This window comes from Canis lupus, chromosome 36 (assembly GCF_011100685.1).
Source record: "Canis lupus familiaris isolate Mischka breed German Shepherd chromosome 36, alternate assembly UU_Cfam_GSD_1.0, whole genome shotgun sequence".
Lineage (NCBI taxonomy): Eukaryota > Metazoa > Chordata > Mammalia > Carnivora > Canidae > Canis > Canis lupus.
In genome coordinates, this window is record NC_049257.1 from 12,584,153 (window position 1) to 12,603,230 (window position 19,078).

A 19,078-nucleotide genomic window follows, 5' to 3' on the forward strand; every position below is an offset into this window, starting at 1 on the left:
CCACAAACTTTGAAATCAGATTAAGGTGGTTCATGCTGGCTAACATCCTGAATGTCTGGCAAAAGAAAGTGAAAATCTTCTCTGAAGGAAATATCATCTTAGGCTTGAAATGTTTTAGTGAATAATTTTTCATATGTAATATTCAGTATACATTCAAACCAGATACACATTAACCAAGTCATCAAAATTAACATTATCAGTGAAGGGCCAATGGTCATCATGTACCTGTTGATATGTTCTGAGGAGACGGTATCATTTATGTAATAGTATGGTTCAGAATGTATAACTTTAATCATTGAGAAACAATAGATAAACCTTAATGACATTATTCTATTTAAAAGAGGGAAAGTAAGACTATGTTATTCAAATATGTCCGTGTCATAAAATACAAAGGATCTGGAAATGTCCCAAATTAAAGGAGACTAAAGAGTCATGACAACTAAATGCTATGCATGATCCTAAATTAGATTCTGTACCAAAGAGAATAACATGGCAAAAAGTTACATTATTGGGACATAAACATAAGTTGGTTAAGTGTCCGACTCTTGATTTTGACTCAGGGTCCTGGGATCGAGTCCTGCATCGGATTTTGCACTTGGCAGGGAGTCTGCTGGAGAATTTCTCTCCCTCTTCCTTTGCCCCTCACCTTGCACGCTCGCTCCCTCTCTCTCTCTCTCTCACAAATAAATAAATGTTTGAAAAGAAAGTGGCATTATTGTCTCAATTCATAAAATAGAGTATTGGTTGGAGGATTAGATAAGGATATTTGTTTTAGTCAATTTGGGCTGTTATAACAAAGTACCAGAGAAGGGGGGACATATAAACAACAAAAATTTACTTCTCCCAGTTCTGGAGGCTAGAAGTCTGAGATTTCTGCCATCGTGGTTCGGTTCTGGTGAGACACCTCTTCTAAGGTGGAGGCTGCTGACTTTTCATTGTATCCTCACATGATGGAAAGAGCTAGCAAGCTCTATGAACTCTTCTTATAAGGACACTAATCCCGTTCATAAGGCTCATGACCTAATTACTTCCCAAAAAAACACATCTCAAAATGACATCACATTGGGATTGGGATTTCAAGATACGAATTTTGGAGGGACACATTCAGTCATTGTAGTATTAGAATGATGTTAACTTATTGGTAGTTGTCTTGTGTTATATAAGATAATATTCTTAGAAACTAAACACTAAAGATTTTATGAGTAGTGTTATGTATAACTTATTCTCAAATTGTTCAGAGAAGAATTGTATTATATGTCATATTTATAAAAAGTTACACAAAATATTTATATACAGATATTTATATGTATTATATGTTTTTATAAATAGAATGGTAAAGCAAGGGCAAAATGTTAATAATATTGAATCAAGGAGAGATTATATGGATGTTCTATGTATTTTGACGCTTAGAAATTTTTTGTAGCTTTAAAATTATGCGTAAATGAAAAGTTGGAAAGAAATACTAGGCCCACCAGTTCTAAGATATCTAAGTTATCAGATGCAGCCTGCAATACCACTAAATTAAAAAAATATATATATATATTTTTTTTCTTTGAGGAAAAAAAAAAACCCATACTTGAAAATCTGTGCAAAGGTGAAATAACAGGGGCAAACATCCAGTTCTATGATCAATAAGTTCTGGAGATGTAGGCCCACTAAAGTTAACGATCCTGGACTATATACTTGAAAGATGCTAAGAGACTTGATCTTACATGTTCTCACTCCTCATTACGCAAGGCGACTACATAAGCTATTAAAAGTGTTAACTAGTTTTATTGTGGTAACCATGTTTTGCGGTATGCCCATGAATCAAATCAACATGCTCTACCTTAAATTTATACAGTGTTATATGTCAGTTATACCCCAATAAAGCTGGAAAAATTCTTTGTAATAAAACATAAGACTTCATTTGTATAACAGGCATACACAGGTTAGTTTAAAAGTACTACAAAGCACAGACCTAAAAATGTGCCATTAAGCTATTACTACAGTTCTGTTGTAGTTTTCTTCTGTCTGGCATATAGACAGTCAAATAGAATTTGTCTTTCTTCTGGCTGTGGACTGTGGGCTGCTGGGGTCGGTGAAGGATCTCAAGATGGCCAGGCGAAAATTTGCTCTAAAAACATTGACTGGTACCTTTCAGGGAGATCATACCCCGAAACCAGAAGGCCATTGCCAACTCCCTGAAATCCTGGAATGAGACGCTTACCTACAGGTTGGCTACTCTTCCTGAGAAACTACCTGCTATCGACTGGGCTTGCTACAAGGCTGGTGTGGCAAAGGCTGGCTTGGTAGGTGACTTTGAGAAGTTTAATGCCCTGAAGGTTCCTGTGCCAGAGGATAAATATACTATCCAGGTGGATGCTGAGGAAAAAGATGTGAAAAGCTGTGCTGAGTTTTTGTCTCTCTCAAAGGCCAGGATTGAAGAATATGAAAAAGAGCTGGAGAAGATGAAGAGCATGATTCCATTTGTTCAGATGATCATTGAGGACCTGAATGAAGTCTTCCCAGAAACCAAATTAGATAAGAAGTATCCCTATTGGCCTCACAAGCCGATCGAAAATTTATAAACTGGAGTTGGAGAGAAAGCTCTGGCCCTCATATTATAAACGTTGGACATTAAAAATAATGATATGGTGAAAAAAAAGAATTTGTCTTTCTCCCTCACTCCCTCAAAGTATATTCAGTTTCATTAAGCAAAGTTACAATATAATGAACTTGTAATTAACTTGCTAAATGCTACAATATTTTGGATTTCTTGTGTCCTTGATTTTCCTCCTCATTTATGGAAAAGCCAGTATACCGTCACTTTGCCATTTATATGGAGATCTGACTAAACTAACTGTCCCCTCAGAATAAGTTGCTATGTATTCTTGTCTGCCTGTTCTCTACTTTTTATAGAGAAAGGCAGATTTTGAAGTCCATTATCTCAATTTCCACACCTTCTTTCAGTAAATGACTCAATGATTTAAATAATATTACCCTCCCCAAATAATTGACAGACTATTCTGGACTGTGATCAACATATTAAATGATTTACTATAAAGATTTTATTTTAAACATAAATAGATATCTGTATTTGGAAAGATTAAAGATATTTTTAGGGTCTCAATCCAGGCTGGATCTCCCAGTTCAAAAGGACTCTACGAACTCTGGTCTTTTGATAACCCTAGTGTAAGACGTCAGATAAAGTTCCCTTCCCATGCAAAGGATTCGATTTGTTTGTTGCCCTGGTTAAGGCAGGGAGAGAGAGAGAACAGTTGTCTGTATAGTCCAGCATTTGGATGCTGTCCTATGGAATTTCCCAATTTGGGCTTGTCTCTCTGTGAAAACAAATCTCTAGAGTTATTTCCCTCAATCATCCTTTGAGAAAATAATTGATTTGTTGGTAATTATCAGGTGACCGTTGAAATAACTGATATTTGATGGATGCAGAGCAAGTTAATCTACTTAACAAAAAATATTTTTTTTGCATACTTGTCAAAGCCCAGGTCACTTGTAGTCACTTAGATTTTCTTTGCCAGTGCTTCCCTTCGACAAAATAAGAGTGCCCTTGTATCTTTTAATTGCATATTTTAAGTCCTGAAGTATGTTGAGAGTATCTCTTCTCATGCTGCACCCACTAAGAATAATGTGGCTTTGTCATTAGGTTAAAATCCTCAGTAAGATCATATCCTATTATGAGCATGGCTGGTTGGGAGATTGGAGGGTCTTAATCCTTCAAAAAAAATTGCTGTCAACAATATTAGCCTGATACGCTTTTGAACTGAGCTTAGCAGTAAACCTTTAAAAATACTCCCTACTCAGTATGTATAAATGCTGCTTGACATTGGTTTCAAGATTTAAAATGTGGAAGAATAAAAGTTTTGGAAAAATTGGCCTAGATGCTGAAGACTTTGAGTCCCTGGGAGGGGAGAGAAAATTGCTCAGATGGTGTCTTTGCCCTAATAATATTTTTTAAAGGATTTTATTTATTTATTCATTAGAGACACAGAGAGAGAGGCAGAGACACAGGCAGAGGGAGAAGCAGGCTCCATGCAGGGAGCCTGACTTGGGACTCCATCCCCGGTCTCCAGGATCAGGCCCTGGACTGAAGGCAGTCCTAAACCGCTGAGCCACCTGGGCTGCCCGTGCCCTAATAATTTAACCTGGCTTCCTTCTAGCACCAGACTCAGTCTGTCACTGTGACTAGCATATACAATTTTACTTTCACTTGTATGAACATTACAAGCTAATTGGTATGTTGCCAGTGTGTTCTTTAACAAGTGTTCCTCTGGTCACATATGTTCACTAGCTCTTCTAGTAAAGACACAGTTTGTGTCAGGAGTTGATGTGTCATTCATGGTTTTATCAAATTGTGTGGAATCAAACTACAGATTTATTTTATCGTATGAAAAATATCCAGGACTACTAATAGTGATATATTTGTCTTTTTACATTGTAATTTTTATTTCATTTTTAAATTGAGGTAGAATTGACAAAGTAATACTTCTATTTTGTACTTTAAAGCCTTCTAAGATTCAGGATCTTCCATTTCTTATAAATAAAGGTTATAAGGATGTTTTGCATAAATTATGTGATATATAATCTTATGGCCTAATAAAACTCTTAAATTTACATAAATGGGTTGTTACATATTGACTACCTATTTCTAATTAGCTGTTTCATGACTCAGTTCAGTGTGTCCATTAGATTGCAAAATATCTCCAGAACAAGAATACTTAATAAATTATATCTCTTAAATATTATTAAAATAAATCATGCATATTTAGCAAGAACTCTGTTGAGTGGTAATAGTGATATATCCATTGAATCTTGAAACTTAATTGAAATATTAGTTGACCTTTTGAAGATGAAGAGCTTGTTCTACATAATAACATATAAGCCTCAGAGTAATAAACCATGCTTTTTTGCTGCATGTCAACTCCTATTTAAAAGTCCTTGTTTAATATCCTAGTGACTAAGTATAAATCCACCTACTGTGCAAAGGCTCCTAGAATAGTTGCCAATCTAGATACAATGAAGTGAGGATTTTTTTTTATACAGGCTTGTTAAGTTCTGTTAATATGTCAGTGAGAAACACTGAACTTTTTCAGTCTTAGATGGGATTCTTTGAGAGTGCATTACCCAGTGGCCTATGACATGATATTTGATTTTTCCGCAACAGAGATAGAATGCACATAGCAGCTACCTTCATTATCACCTACCTTCTGGTTTCTTTTTTTTTCAGGGCTGGCAGGTAAATCTTCAGTGCTCACCAAATTTTCTATTTAGAAGGAAGCACCACCTTATCTCAGGAAAGTTTTATGAGGATGAAATAGTTGTAACTTGAAACCTCAGACTAATGTAATACTTTATAATTGCCATGAAATTTCAAAATACCCCCCCATCCTTCCATTGCCAGACATAATCCCATTTTAGCTCAGTGAGTTGAGCAGAATTAACTCTTTGCAGACCTGACCTCACAGCCTTTCTGTTTACTCCCAAGGTTTATGCTGAGAGAAGATCTTTTGAAAATGTAATGATAGTTTTATTTCCGTATGGTAGGGAAATGCTTCACTTGGCCAGATAAAATAGGGTGTGTTTTGAAGCATTTCTATGTGCTGTATCATATTTAACAATATATTTATTTTTGCCTATTAATAAACTACAAGTTTTTATAGTTTTTTCAATACCTAGTCCATAATTCCTAATAGCATGGAATAAATATAAAACAATTGACCAGGATTTTCTTTCACTTTTAACCAGGCCTTGCCAATAAAAAGAAAAAAAATCCTGCTGAATTTTTAGCACAGTTCTGCTTTTACCAAGAATTTGAAAACTGATAGAGATGGTTGGGAGGGTGGGAGAGCTTTGGGTATTTGGTACAAAAGATTCCATACCGGCCTCTTTAGAGCTTTTCTGTTTCTGGGAGGAAATGGTAAGGAATGCTTTATGCATACCTAAGTGTAAAAATGTATAACAAGAATAGCAAAAAACCTCAATGGGAATGGGCATTAGATTCGCAAAACCTTTGCCATAGAATTCTTGCATAGACAATGCTTTAGTCTAGCCCATCATTGGCAATTGAAGAACAATTATTACATAAAAAGCAGTCTTGTTAAATCCTTTAAAGTATAACTTAAAATAATTTTACATCACACTTGCTATGTAAAGAAGAGTGGTATCCCCCCCTCCCCCCACCTTTATTTTATTTCTGCCCATAACGCACTCAGCATTAGCCATACTAACACATGCCATCACTGCAAGTCTTGGGTTTCTCTAGAGGAGGGCTTTCAGACCTCAGGCAGGGCAGGTTGGGCATGCCCAGAGACTACTGTCCCCAGGAGCATCCTCAGGGAATAACATGTTCAAGCTGGAGGTAAGTTCCCAGCTTCTTGTTTGCCAGGTAGGAAAAGTCTGAGGAATACTCTGTATTGTCTCCCAGTGTTCCCTAGCAAGACAGTTGGCTAAAGCAGTAACCTATTCAGCTACATACCTTTATTGGCCTCCACCCATCTTTATCTCATTTCTGCACTTCATATTGGTGCTTACTGAGATCAGCTCCCAGATACATTCGAGTACTCAGACTCTCCTCACAGGGTCTAATTCTGAGGGAATCCAAACTACCATTAAGTACCTTCCATAAAATTCTGTGGACACTAATAAGGGAAAAATGATAACACAGGTACTGAAGGGAGACAGTGGTCAAGTTTTTTGCTTATTTGATTATTTTACCAATTCCTAGTTTATGTCATTCCTCTGAGACTTGATAATATAACTATTCCACTTCCCCAGGCCACTAAGGATTTGAGTGTGGTGGGTATCTTAGGATGAGAGGAATAGACAAGAGAAGAGCTCTAATTATTTCTCTGTGAAGCAACATAAGCATTTAGAAGGTTACCTAAATAATGTGTCTGTGTCAGAGGATAGACTGAAATATGTGGGCTATTCCAGTATTGATCCAAACAGAAATGAACATTCCAGAGATGTTAGAGTCTGGATAATCAGCTCAGCTACCCGGGATAGCAGTTGAACAGACGAATGAGTGGACAAATCAAGCTGTAAAGTCCCAAAGCATTTGCTAATGGGACTCAACTCCAGTTCCTTGCGGGCATAGAGAAGAAAAAGCCAGGGTACTTTAACTCTTCCATCACAGTACAGTCACATTGTTGCTGGGAGTGACTTGAGGATACATTTAAAAGGATGTGAACCCCTTGAGCACCCAGACCAATGTGGTCTGATGAACTATATAAAACTATGATAAGGAAACCTGCCCTCTTATTTACATTTCCACAAGAAAGCATTATGTTCTTCTTGAGTAACATCATCACAATTTGTGATGGATATACATTTCACATTTACAATCCAGCATATTTGCACATTCCCTTTAAACAATAAAAAACAGATAATTAAGGATAGCTTTTGTCATAGCAATAATAGTAAAAGAAATCAATATGTCTTATGATTTGAATGTAGATGGTTGCTGCTACTTGTTATAAGGAAGATGATTGGATTTCTTCTAAACTGCAGATTTCTAAATTCTGAGATTATTCCATTTAAAAATGGGAAAACTTTCAGAATTTCTGGAAGATGAGTTTTCACCTTGCAAATAGACTCAGTTCCAATGTGAAAACTTAAAACTCATTACTGGAAGCTAAATAAAACCTGATAAAATCTTGCAGATATACTCAAAATTGGTTGATTAACTATATTCAATTCCAAAATTATTGTATGTGTTTGATTCTTTTGTAATTTTAATATTCTGATGTTTACATTTTAAAGAAGTCATGCTGAAACCCAAATAGTAACAGACATTCACTCAAGTTTCATTTCCTAAGCAAATTTAGATATAAAATAAGATTTCCTTATTATTATTTTTAACGGGACAAATCAGTGAGCCCAGTTTGTAACCAGTTTCTTCTCTCCAATTAGGCCCTTATCCTGTTAAGAAATTTGAAGTTTGGGAAGGGGGGAAAAAAATCCAGCTTGCATTTATGCAATTATTTTCTCTAAAAGGTTATGTTATCTTTTTTAAATGTTCAGTAAGATTTTATAATTCTTTAATTTAGCATTTGTTGATCTTAATTATCCAATTTGGGTTCAGAAATGCAAGCCAACTGCACTCCTGTCTAAGGAGAGGAAAAAAATTCCTTCTCCAACTTCCTGGATTCCCTGAGGAACCTGGGCTTTCCGCCAGCCTCCCTGGGAGACATGCTCAGCTGCCGTGGCGGATAGACTCCGGTGTGCACAGAGGCTGAGGAAAGTCTTTCTGACAAGCCGAAAATCAGCCACAGAAAACAGCTGCAAATGGGACCATGGGACCCTGGGCAGCCCGGAGGGTCTAGTCTGTAGCCTGCAGGGTACACTTGATGTCAAGAACACCTTCTCTGCCACCTTTGCTCTCAGAGGAGCTTGAGCCACTTCTATTTATAGCTGTGAAGGAGGATGACTTCCAGAGGGGCCCATCTAAGGGTCAAACTGGCATGAGGAATTCAACATTAGATGCCATCACCTTGCTTTGTGATGGGTTTTAGGACTCTTTGTAAGGAATAATAATAGCCAGGGCAAACTGAAGGTTGAACTCTTTTTTGCTCAGGATGTTTGTTTTGAGCACATGAGGGGTGAAGCTTGTCATGAGTCTCCAAGACCCTGATCTCATTTCTACAGTTGGCAGGTCTGCATGCAAACACCTCTAAGCTGTAATGGGGACTATCTCAACCTGTCATGTTTTCCTCACTATAGTTTCCCTTTTGTAACTTCCTTTCCTGAGGGCTGAGGTTTCTTTCCAGGAAGCCTAGGGTGGTGTCTTCTCACCTAATCGTCTGGAGATGGAACTCATGCACGGATGCACCCAAACCAAGATGGTTTTCACTTATCAAATACCTGTGGCAGAGATGCAAGTAATAATAGATTTCTTGAAACAGTGGCCACTGTAATGAGAAAATTGGAAAGCATAGAGAATTTCTATGTCATATGTTGAACTTTCTAAGAATTCTTTTACAAGGATAACACGGCCCTGGCCTAATTACTTTTTTACATGAGGGACAAAAAAAGAGCACATTCTCTTTAGTTCAAATAAAGAAATGTATCTCCTTGTCACTTAAAAGAGGGGCATAACAAGTCATAGTACATATGATGTTTGCAATTCATCAAGTATAGTTACTTGATCATACACAAAAGTCTGCTAGAGTAGTAATTATGACCAATGCCACCAGATGTTTCCTGGGTGCTCAGTCCTGTTACCCATTTGATCCCAACAAGCTGGGTGGCAGATACATTAGCTCCATTTTCAGATGAAAACAGTGTGGCTCTGTAGTTAAGTGACTTGGTTACTTGTATGCTTTATATTCCATACCTTGGAAGTGATCAAATTCCAATTTGAATCCGGATCTAGTAGAGTCCTATGGTGGTGTTCTATCTTGCTTGCCCTTTTGTAAGGATGTACAACATGATGATTTAATATATGTATACATTGTGAAATGATTACCACCATCAAGTTAATTAACACATCTATCACATTATATTCTCACATTGATACCTTTTTTGGTGTGTATGCAGTGAGAACACTTAAGATGTGTTCTCTTTGCAAGTTTCAAGTATACAATATGGTATTATTAACTATGAGTCACCATGCTCTACATTAGATCCTTATTTATCTTATAACTGAAAGTTTATACCCTTTGGCTTGCTTTCTTTTAGAAACATAATAAAACTTGCCTGTTACAGTGAGACTGAAGAACATTCTGGTATTATGAATTTTTTGACTGTTTCCCTATTTATGCAATCAACACCCTCGGTTATTTTTGAAGACTCTGCCTCTGTTGCTCTAGGTGTAGCCCTTCAGGTTCATCCTAAAGCTGGACTTTGCCATGCCCATGTTAAAGAGTGAAATCCACTTTCCACTATCATCTCTTTGTTTTTTTCTCTCTTCAGAATGCCTTCATCCAATACATATGAGCATAAAAACATTTTCAAGGCATTTTAAGTAATGTTTCCTGTATAGATTATAAACTGAGATTATGTAGCTATATTTTTAGAAAACAATATGTTTTTAAAAAGATCAATTGAAAACATTTAAATGGATAAATGAGAATCAAGCAATTCAGAAGCTACAATGCCTGTAGCTGTATAATGGTTCTTGAAGAAAAATGTTCATCTAGTACCCACTTTTTAGGTTAAAAGGAAGATATCCAAGTTTAAATCCATGAATCACAATAAAATAGAGCCCTTACTCTCAAATATCCTAAGCAATGAAAAATAGTCATTTTTAAAGGAAATTTGGTAATCAGGGCAGAAAGGAAATCATTAAAAAGATTGAAAAGAAAAACCCAAGTCAAAGAGCTAGTATGCATTAAAAATAGAGAAAAAGCTAAAATAGGAGAATAAAATTAACCAAGCCAAATTAAGTCACTTTTTAAAAAATACTTTGTTTTTAGAGGAGTTTTAGGTGTAAAACAAAATTGAGAGAATGGTAAATAGGTTTCCCACATACCCCCTGCCCCTTTCTCCACATAGGCATAGCCTTCTCCATTATCAACATCATTCACCAAAATGGTACATACAAACCAAGGATAAACATACACATCATAATCATCCAAAAATCAATACTTTACATTATGGCCCACTCTTGGTATTTTATCTTTGTATAAATTTATAATGATATATAGCCATCATTTTAATATTATATGGAATATTTTCACTGTCCCCCACATCCTCTGTGCTTTGCCTATTCATCTCTTATGACCCTTCTTCCTACAATCACTGATCTTTTTATTGTCTCTATAGTATTCCCTTTTCTGGAATGGCGTATAGTTGAAATCATACAGTATGTCACCTTTATCAGATTGGCTTCTTTCACTTAGTGATATGCATTTAAGTTTCCTCCGTGCCTTTTCATAGCTTGAGAGCTCATTTCTTTTTCTTTTTTTTTAAGATTTTATTTATTTATTCATAGAGAGAGAGAGGCAGAGACACAGGCAAAGGGAGAAGCAGGCTCCATGCAGGGAGCCCGACTGGGACTCGATCCCGGGTGTCCAGGATCACACCCCAGGCTGCAGGCAGCGCCAAACCGCTGGGCCACCGGGGCTGCCCGAGAGCTCATTTCTTTTTAGTACTGAATAATATTCCATTGTCTGGCTGTACCACAGTTTATTAATTCACCCACTGAAGGATATCTTGGCTTGCTTTCAAGATTTGGCAGTTATGAATAGAACTGTGATAAACATCTGTGTGCAGACTCTTGTATGGATATAAGTTGTCATCTACTTTGGTTAAATACCAAGGAGTGTGATCGCTGGATCATATGGTAAGATATGCTTAGTTTTGAAACATACCACCAAACTGCTTCCGAGTGGCATTTTGCATTTCCACTAGCAATGAGTGAGAGTTTTTGTTTCTCCACACCTTCACCAACATTTAGTACCAGTGTTCTGGATTTTGGCCACTCTTAATAGAGTATGATGGCATTCCAGCTTTGTTTTAATTTGCATTTTCCTGATGAAATATATGTGGAGAATCTCTTCATGTACTTATTTGGAATCTGTATATCTTTTTTGGTGGGGTGTCAGTGAAGGTCTTTGGCCCATTTTTTAATCAGGTGGTTTGTTATTGTGGAGTTGAAAGAGTTCTTTGAATATTTTGGACAACAGTTCCTTATCAGATGTGTCTTTTGCCAATATTGTCTCCCAGTCTGTGGCTTGTCTTCTAACTCACTTGGTCATTCTTATTTTTTTTCTTTCCAAGTTTTTTGAAATATAATTGATGTATAACATTGTGTAACTTTAAGGTGTATGATCTATGATTTGATATACTTACGTATTGCGATATGATTACCACTAGAGTGTTAGCCAAAACCTTCATTATGTCTCTCTCCAGCAACTTTCAAGTATAGAGCACAATACTGTTATCTATAATCAAATACTGTGCATTAGCTTCTCAGAACTTATTCGTCTTCTAACTGGAGGTTTGTACCCTTTGAGCAACATCTTTCTATTGCCCATACTCTCAGCCCCTGGTAACCACCATTCTACTTTCTGTTTCTATGAATTTACTTTTTTTTAGATTCTGTGTATAAGTAATATCAAACATTATTTGTCTTTTTCTGACTTATTTCATTTAGCACAGTGGCATCAGGGACCATCCATATTATCGCAAATGACAGGATTTTCTTCTTTCTCATGGCTGGATAAGATGTGTGTGTGTGTGTGTGTGTGTGTGTGTGTGTGTATACCACATCTTCTTTATCCATTCATCTGTTGACAGGCACATAAGTTGGTTCCATATCATGACTATTACAAATAATGCAGTAAACATGAGAGTGAAGATTACTCTTTGATATCCTGTTTTCATTTCCTTTAGATATATACCTAAGTGAGATTACTAGATCATTTGGTAGTTCTATTTTTAATTTTTTGAGGAACTTCCATAGTGACTATACCAATTTATATTCCTTGTGCAACAGTGCACAAGAGTTCCTTTCCCCCCACTTCCTTGCAAATACTTTTGTTTCTTATCTTTTGATGCCATGCTAACAGGTGTGGGGTAATATCTTATTATGGTTTTGATTTGCATTTCCCTAATAATTAGTGATGTTGAGCACTTTTTCTATTTATTTATTTATTTATTTATTTATTTATTTATTTATTTATTTATTTATGAGAGACACACACAGAGAGAGGCAGAGACACAGGCAGAGGGAGAAGCAGGCTCCATGTGGGGAGCCTGATGTGGGACTCGATCCCAGGTCTCCAGGATCAGGCCCTGGGCCGAAGGCGGCACTAAACCGCTGAGCCACCCGGGCTGCCCCGATGTTGAGCACTTTTTCATGCATCTGTTGACCGTCTACCTGTATTTCTTCTTATTTTTTTAAGGACGTTATTTATTAGAGAGAGCGCACATGCAAGGGGAGCAGGAGTGTTTTTTATTTTATTTTATTTTTTTAAAGATTTTATTTATTTATTCACGATAGACATAGAGAGAGAGAGAGAGAGAGGCAGAGACACAGGCAGAGGGAGAAGCAGGCTCCATGCAGGGAGCCCGACATGGGACTGGATCCCGGGACTCCAGGATCATGCCCTGGGCCAAAGGCACGCGCTAAACCGCTGAGCCACCCAGGGATCCCCTGTTTTTGATACATAGTTTTTAAATATGAGATTTTCTGTGATGGTAAACCTATGATGTTTACCTAGCATCATATGATGTTAGGTAACACCATTTATATATACAATACTTATAAAGTTAAAGAAAAAACAAAGAAAGGATAATTACTGAAGTGAAGTGAATAAATACTAAAAAGTTAGTACTTATAAACCTATTATAGAAAAAAATCTCAAGAGTGCCTGGGTGACTCAGTTGGTTAAGTGTCTTACTCTTGATCTCAGCTCAGGCCTCAATCTCAGGGTCATGAGTTTTAGCCCTGTGTCATACTCCACGCTAGATTTGGAGAATACTAGAAGAAGAAGAAGGAGAAGAAGGAGAAGAAATAAAAAGAGAAGAGAAAAGAGAAAAAGAACTCTGAAAATCACCTTGAAAAAATTCTAGTATATATAAAGTTATTGGTTTTAGCATACAAACTATTATATTAGCTATATTAAATCATGAAGCTAAATATTTACTATATATGATGTTTATTTTTTCTCTTATATCATCTACCTATACAGCGTTGAATCCTATCTCCCCAGCATTCTCACCTTTAACATTCCTTGTCAATACACAGGGAAAACCAAAGTTGGGAACAGAGGATCTTTTCAATATCCAGACACCACATTTACTGAGATACCTGCATTTCCACCAAATCATTGATCATTTAACAAGGTCAGGGTAGAGGTATCCTTCCACTTTGTTGTCAAGATTTTTCCTTCATATTTTATCAGGAATCTTACCTACCTCTTTATTGATGCTTCTCATTGTATGTTTAAAGATTTTCTTTCTATCTTTAAAACAAGAACAGAAACAAAGTGCTGGTATGTCCTATGTCCCATTTTAACAGCTACCCTTTCTCCCTCCACTTATAAATGTGTCAATATGATAATGTTAACTTGAGTACATTTTCCCAATTCCTGCGTATGTCTCAACCAATTATAGTCCAGCTTTTGTAGTTACCACTCACCTGAGAAGACCTTTCAGTGTGGGTACCATTAAAATTCAAGGGGCTAAATATGAAGGGCAATTGGTCCATTTGCTTGAAATCTTGGCATCATTCAATACCTTTGGCCACTCCTTCCTGACTGAGACTCTTCTTTGGTATTTAAGACATTACAGTATCCTGGTTTTCTTCCCAGGATTTGGTTCCTCAGTCTCAGTTTCTTTTGTAGCTTCTGTTCTATTCTACTTTCAGTTCTTCAAATGACAGAAGTGATTTATTTATTTACTTATTTAGAAAAAAGATTTTATTTATTCATGAGAGACAGAGAGAGGCTAGAGACACAGGCAGAAGGAGAAGTAGGCTCCCTGCTGGGAGCCTGATGAGGAAGTGGATCCCAGGACCCGGGGATCACGACCTGAGCTGAAGGCAGATGCTCAACCACTGGGCCACCCAGGTGTTCCCAGAAGTAATATTTTAATTTGCTTAATCATTCTTTCACTATGTTAATATTTAAGTATCTACCTCATAACCAGGCACTTTCCCATGGCTGTGTGGTCTATAAATACCTCAAAGTGTCAGGATATTTAATTCCTTCCTTCCTTCCTTCCTTCCTTCCTTCCTTCCTTCCTTCCTTCCTTCCTTCCTTCCTTCCTTCCTTCTCTCTCTCTGCCATATCTTACTTAGAGCATCTGACTCAAAATATGGTATTCAAAATAATTAAAATACATTACTCTGCTACATTTTTTATATAATATAATAGACAGTTTCACAGCTTTTATATACATGTTAATATTGACTAGGTGGCAGGAGGTTGAAAAAATAGCAGACCAAAAATGGAAAAACTAAAATCGTGTCCTTGTGCTTCTAGAGAAATGGTGATTTTTTCCACCTTCCATATTATTATGGAAGCATTTACATTGTTAAAGGATGAAAACATGCCATTTTATAAGATTGCATTTTCTGTGAGAGGAATGACATGCAAAGCTATTAACTATTTTATTGTAATAGATTTGAAAACAATAAAAGGAACACCCTTTTAGAACAAAATAGCGAGGAAATTGATACTACTATCCTTCTTATTTTTTAAAAAAATAAATTGAATCATTTCAAATTAAATTTTTTTTGTATTATACTAAAAAAAATCTAAATCTAATTAATCTTTCTCTCCACCCTAGTGTATAGAAATACACTCCGTATCCTGAGATGTTTGCTCTTAAAAAGAAATGGCTGCATAAAACATTCCATAAAAACTGGGCATGTCTTTCAAAGGCTCCAGTGTAACAAAGACCTATAATAAATCCCATTAGATTTAGCTATCTGGGGATAACTTAATATATTTAATAAGTTCAAAGATATGTGCTATCTAATATTTATAAGGTTTTTAATAAAAAAAAGAGCACTAATATTGAGAGGGAAAGATTACAGGGCTATTTCATTTGAGAGATGAACAATTTCTGAGGCAGGGGCATCTAATTTTTAAAATATTAACTTTTGAATGGCTCTAAGAATCCAGCCAATGTCCTAGTTGTTCTGGTGAGGTACTAAAAGTGAGACTTTGTCTTGGTCTATTACATATATGAAATAAGACATATATTTCCAGAAAGTTAGAATCTGGTCATTTTGAACAAATAAACATTAATTTAATGGTTAAATGTATTGCCTAATTTCTACAAGGAGAAATGCTTATTGCTAAATTATAACTAATTTCTATGAAAAGTTCTTCCCCAACATATTTTTATTTTTTACTTATTTATTTTTAAAGATTTTATTTATTCATTCATGAGAGGCACACAGAGAGAGAGAGGCAGAGGCACAGGCAGAGGGAGAAGCAGGCTCCATTCAGGGAGCCCGATGTGGGACTCGATCCCATGATCCCAGGATTGTGCTCTGGGCCGAAGGCAGGCGCTAAACCACTGAGCCATCCAGGGATCCCCAACCCCAACATATTTTTAAAGGTTTTATCCTGATATAAGCTGTCCCCTACCTTCCAATAAAAACACTCCTGAAAATGTATTTGATCGTTGAATATCTGAAAGAAAAACAGTAGAATCTCACAAATGAGATTTCATTCCCAGAAAGTTAAAAAGAGATAAAATCTATAATTATTACATAAATAATTTTTATGATGTGTGGTCTATAACCTTTTTAAAAAATTAAAAGCAGGATTATACCCTAAATGTAGACAAATTTATCTCTAAAAGGACAATTTACCTAAACTACTTGTCTAAATGCATGAATGTGCAATATTTTTCCTCTAACTTACCTAGATAATTTCACAGCTTACTTGAATGGCATTTTGGAAAACTCAGATAGGTTAGCTGGATATTGAGAAGTATTTAATGATGATTTTGCAAGGGAAGGAATAAGAGCTTCTTCTCACTTCGATGGCTGCAATATAATGATATGTAATGATATATACATAGATATGTATTTGGTCTTCATCCACAGTTCCGGAAAAATGCTTCAGAGCTATAAAGATGACATGGATGTTTTACTACTAAGGAAGGTAATTTTTGGACTCCACCTAAGGTTGGAGACTGGTTGCTTGGAAGACCAACCATATGACTAGAAGGTTAGAAGTTTCAGTGCCACCTGCTACCTGTAGGAAGGGTAGAGGGGGGAGATTGGATCCTCCAGTGGGCAATAACTAACTTGGTCAATCATGACTATGCATGAAGCCTCCATAAGAACCCAAGTGGACTGAATTCAGAGAGCTTCCAGGTTGATGAACGTGTGGAGGTGCAGGAGGAGTAGAGAGGGGGTGCAGGAAGGTGCAGGGGAAGGCACAGGGGGAGGAGGGGGCACACCCTTTCCTCACATCTTGCTCTGTGTACCTCTTTGTCTGGCTGTTGATTCATGTCCTTTATCATATCCTTTAATAAACAGCTAAACATGTTTCCTTGAGTTTTGTGAGCCACTCTAACAAATTAAAAGAACCTAAGGAGGACGTCCCGGGAACTTCTAATGTATATAGCCAGTGGGTCAGAAGCACAGGAAACAGCCTGATGCTTGTGACTAGCGTCTGAAATGGGGGTGGGGTGGGGGTCCATTGTAGGACTGAGCCCTTAACCTGTAGAATCTGGTGCTACCTCATGGTAAGTAGTGTCAGAAGTGGGTTGAATTCTTGGACACCAACAGGGTATCTGAGAATTGCTTGGTATTGTGTGTGTGTGTGTGTGTGTGTGAAAAACTCCCTCCTCCACATTGGAATTGGGCCTGGAAGCCAAAAAGAGTTGGTATGGGGGCAACAATGGCTTATCAACCTCCTTGAAAAATTTGTCAAAAAAAAGTGAACTTCCAAGTTTTCTTTTCTTGGTTGAGGAGCCTATAATAACTGTATAGCTGTAGTTCTATGGGACTGTAATGCACTCTCTGGAATCCACATTACTGATGAGCTTCTGAATCTTTATTTTTAAGCTTATAATTTAAAATGCTTATTTATTTTGTCTATCAGTAAATGGAGGCTTTCAGACAAAATCTTCAGTGATAGCAGTCTGGCAGTTCTTTTCTATGATTTTGGATAGTACTGGTTTCCCTCACAATTGAAAACAGAGCCAATCAGCTTAGGATTCATCACTTTTGGCATGACTAACCATTTTCATTTTGCCTCAATTGTATTATCTCTAAAACAATGCCTTCCTTTTCTATTTTCTGATCACTTTTTATAAAATAAAGGCAAAGTGCAATAAAACATTATTATGATTGTTCAAACAACCATTGTTGTATAGACAAAAGCATATTTTATGTGAGAGCACAGCCATGCAAAGCAGACAGGCAGGTAGTCCCACTGTTTAGTAGCTTGAAATATTTGTTCATCAGTTGAAGTTATAAAGGTCATGATTTAGCAAAGGAAAGAAATTTAAGAGTGTGAGTAAATAAGGTTTAAAATGCTGTGTGGCATGTATGTTGGATATGTGAAAGATTCATTTTAGGTGATAAAATATATCTTAAATGCAAATTGGTTTTTATTCTGGAAAATCCCTTGCCTGAGGTTTCTGTATTCTTATATGTACATATAACTGAATTTTTTTTCTGTCACTTTGGATAGGTTGGTACTCAGTAACTGTTTATTTAATGCATGTATGATTAAATGAACGAATGAATGGCTACTTCGCTGAAATGTCAGATTATTAAGAAACTCAATAACTGAGCAAGATAGACAGCTACATAAAAGTTAGCAAATGCAGAGGGAATATTAACTGTGAGCACATACAGGATGGAAGAGTAATAGAACTTTTTTAGGAGATACTGTGATGCAGCAGAAAGTCCATTATAGTGATGCACACATGTTCAGATTCTGCTTATGACATTTCAAACATTGGGAATATCAGCCCATTACTTAAGCTCTATGTTTTCTCATTCATAAAACTGAGCCTCAGTTTTTTCATCCATAAAATGGGAATAATTGTATTTTTCTCATCAGGTTTTTTTTTTTTTTAAAGATTTTTATTTATTCATGAGAGACACACAGAGAGAGGCAGAGGGAGAAGCAGGCTTCGTGCAGGGAGCCCAATCTGGGACTTGATTCTGGGGCTTTGGGACCACGCCCTGGGCCAAAGGCAGATGCTCAACCGCTGAGCCACCCAGGCGTCCCATCTCTTCAGGTTTTGGGTATAAAACTCTTAGTTCAGTGCTTCACATTTGGTAGATGTTCAAAAACTCTAGGGTTCTTTTGTTTTATGTGAAAAATTGTACTTGTCCTTTGCCTGTGACATCTCAGACCTAGTGCTCCAAAGTTATACTTTATGTCCAGAATTTAACATTGGCTCAGTTGCCTGATTTCCTTTTTGAAATATGGTCAACAATATAGTGTTGATAGTGGGAGCTTGATAGAAGCAATCCTGGCCACCAGTAATATCCACAGTGGCTCATTGCTTCCATGACTTATATGTAACTGTGGTTGATTAGTGTTTCATTCAGCAAGTGCAAGATTTGGTGACACTGTTCTGGCTAGAAATGCACTAGGATCCTGCCTTAGAGTGAACACTAACCTTGATTCAAAATGCAATTCAA

General features: G+C 36.7%; 1 protein-coding gene and 1 pseudogene across 1 annotated transcript in view; both read left to right on the top strand.

The window, feature by feature from the left end:
- B3GALT1 (beta-1,3-galactosyltransferase 1) overlaps positions 1-19,078 on the top strand; it is a 503,874-nt gene that overhangs the window by 16,640 nt on the left and 468,156 nt on the right. The gene's annotated exons all lie outside the window — the stretch shown is intronic.
- On the top strand, positions 2,096-2,592 carry LOC119867822 (annotated as a pseudogene).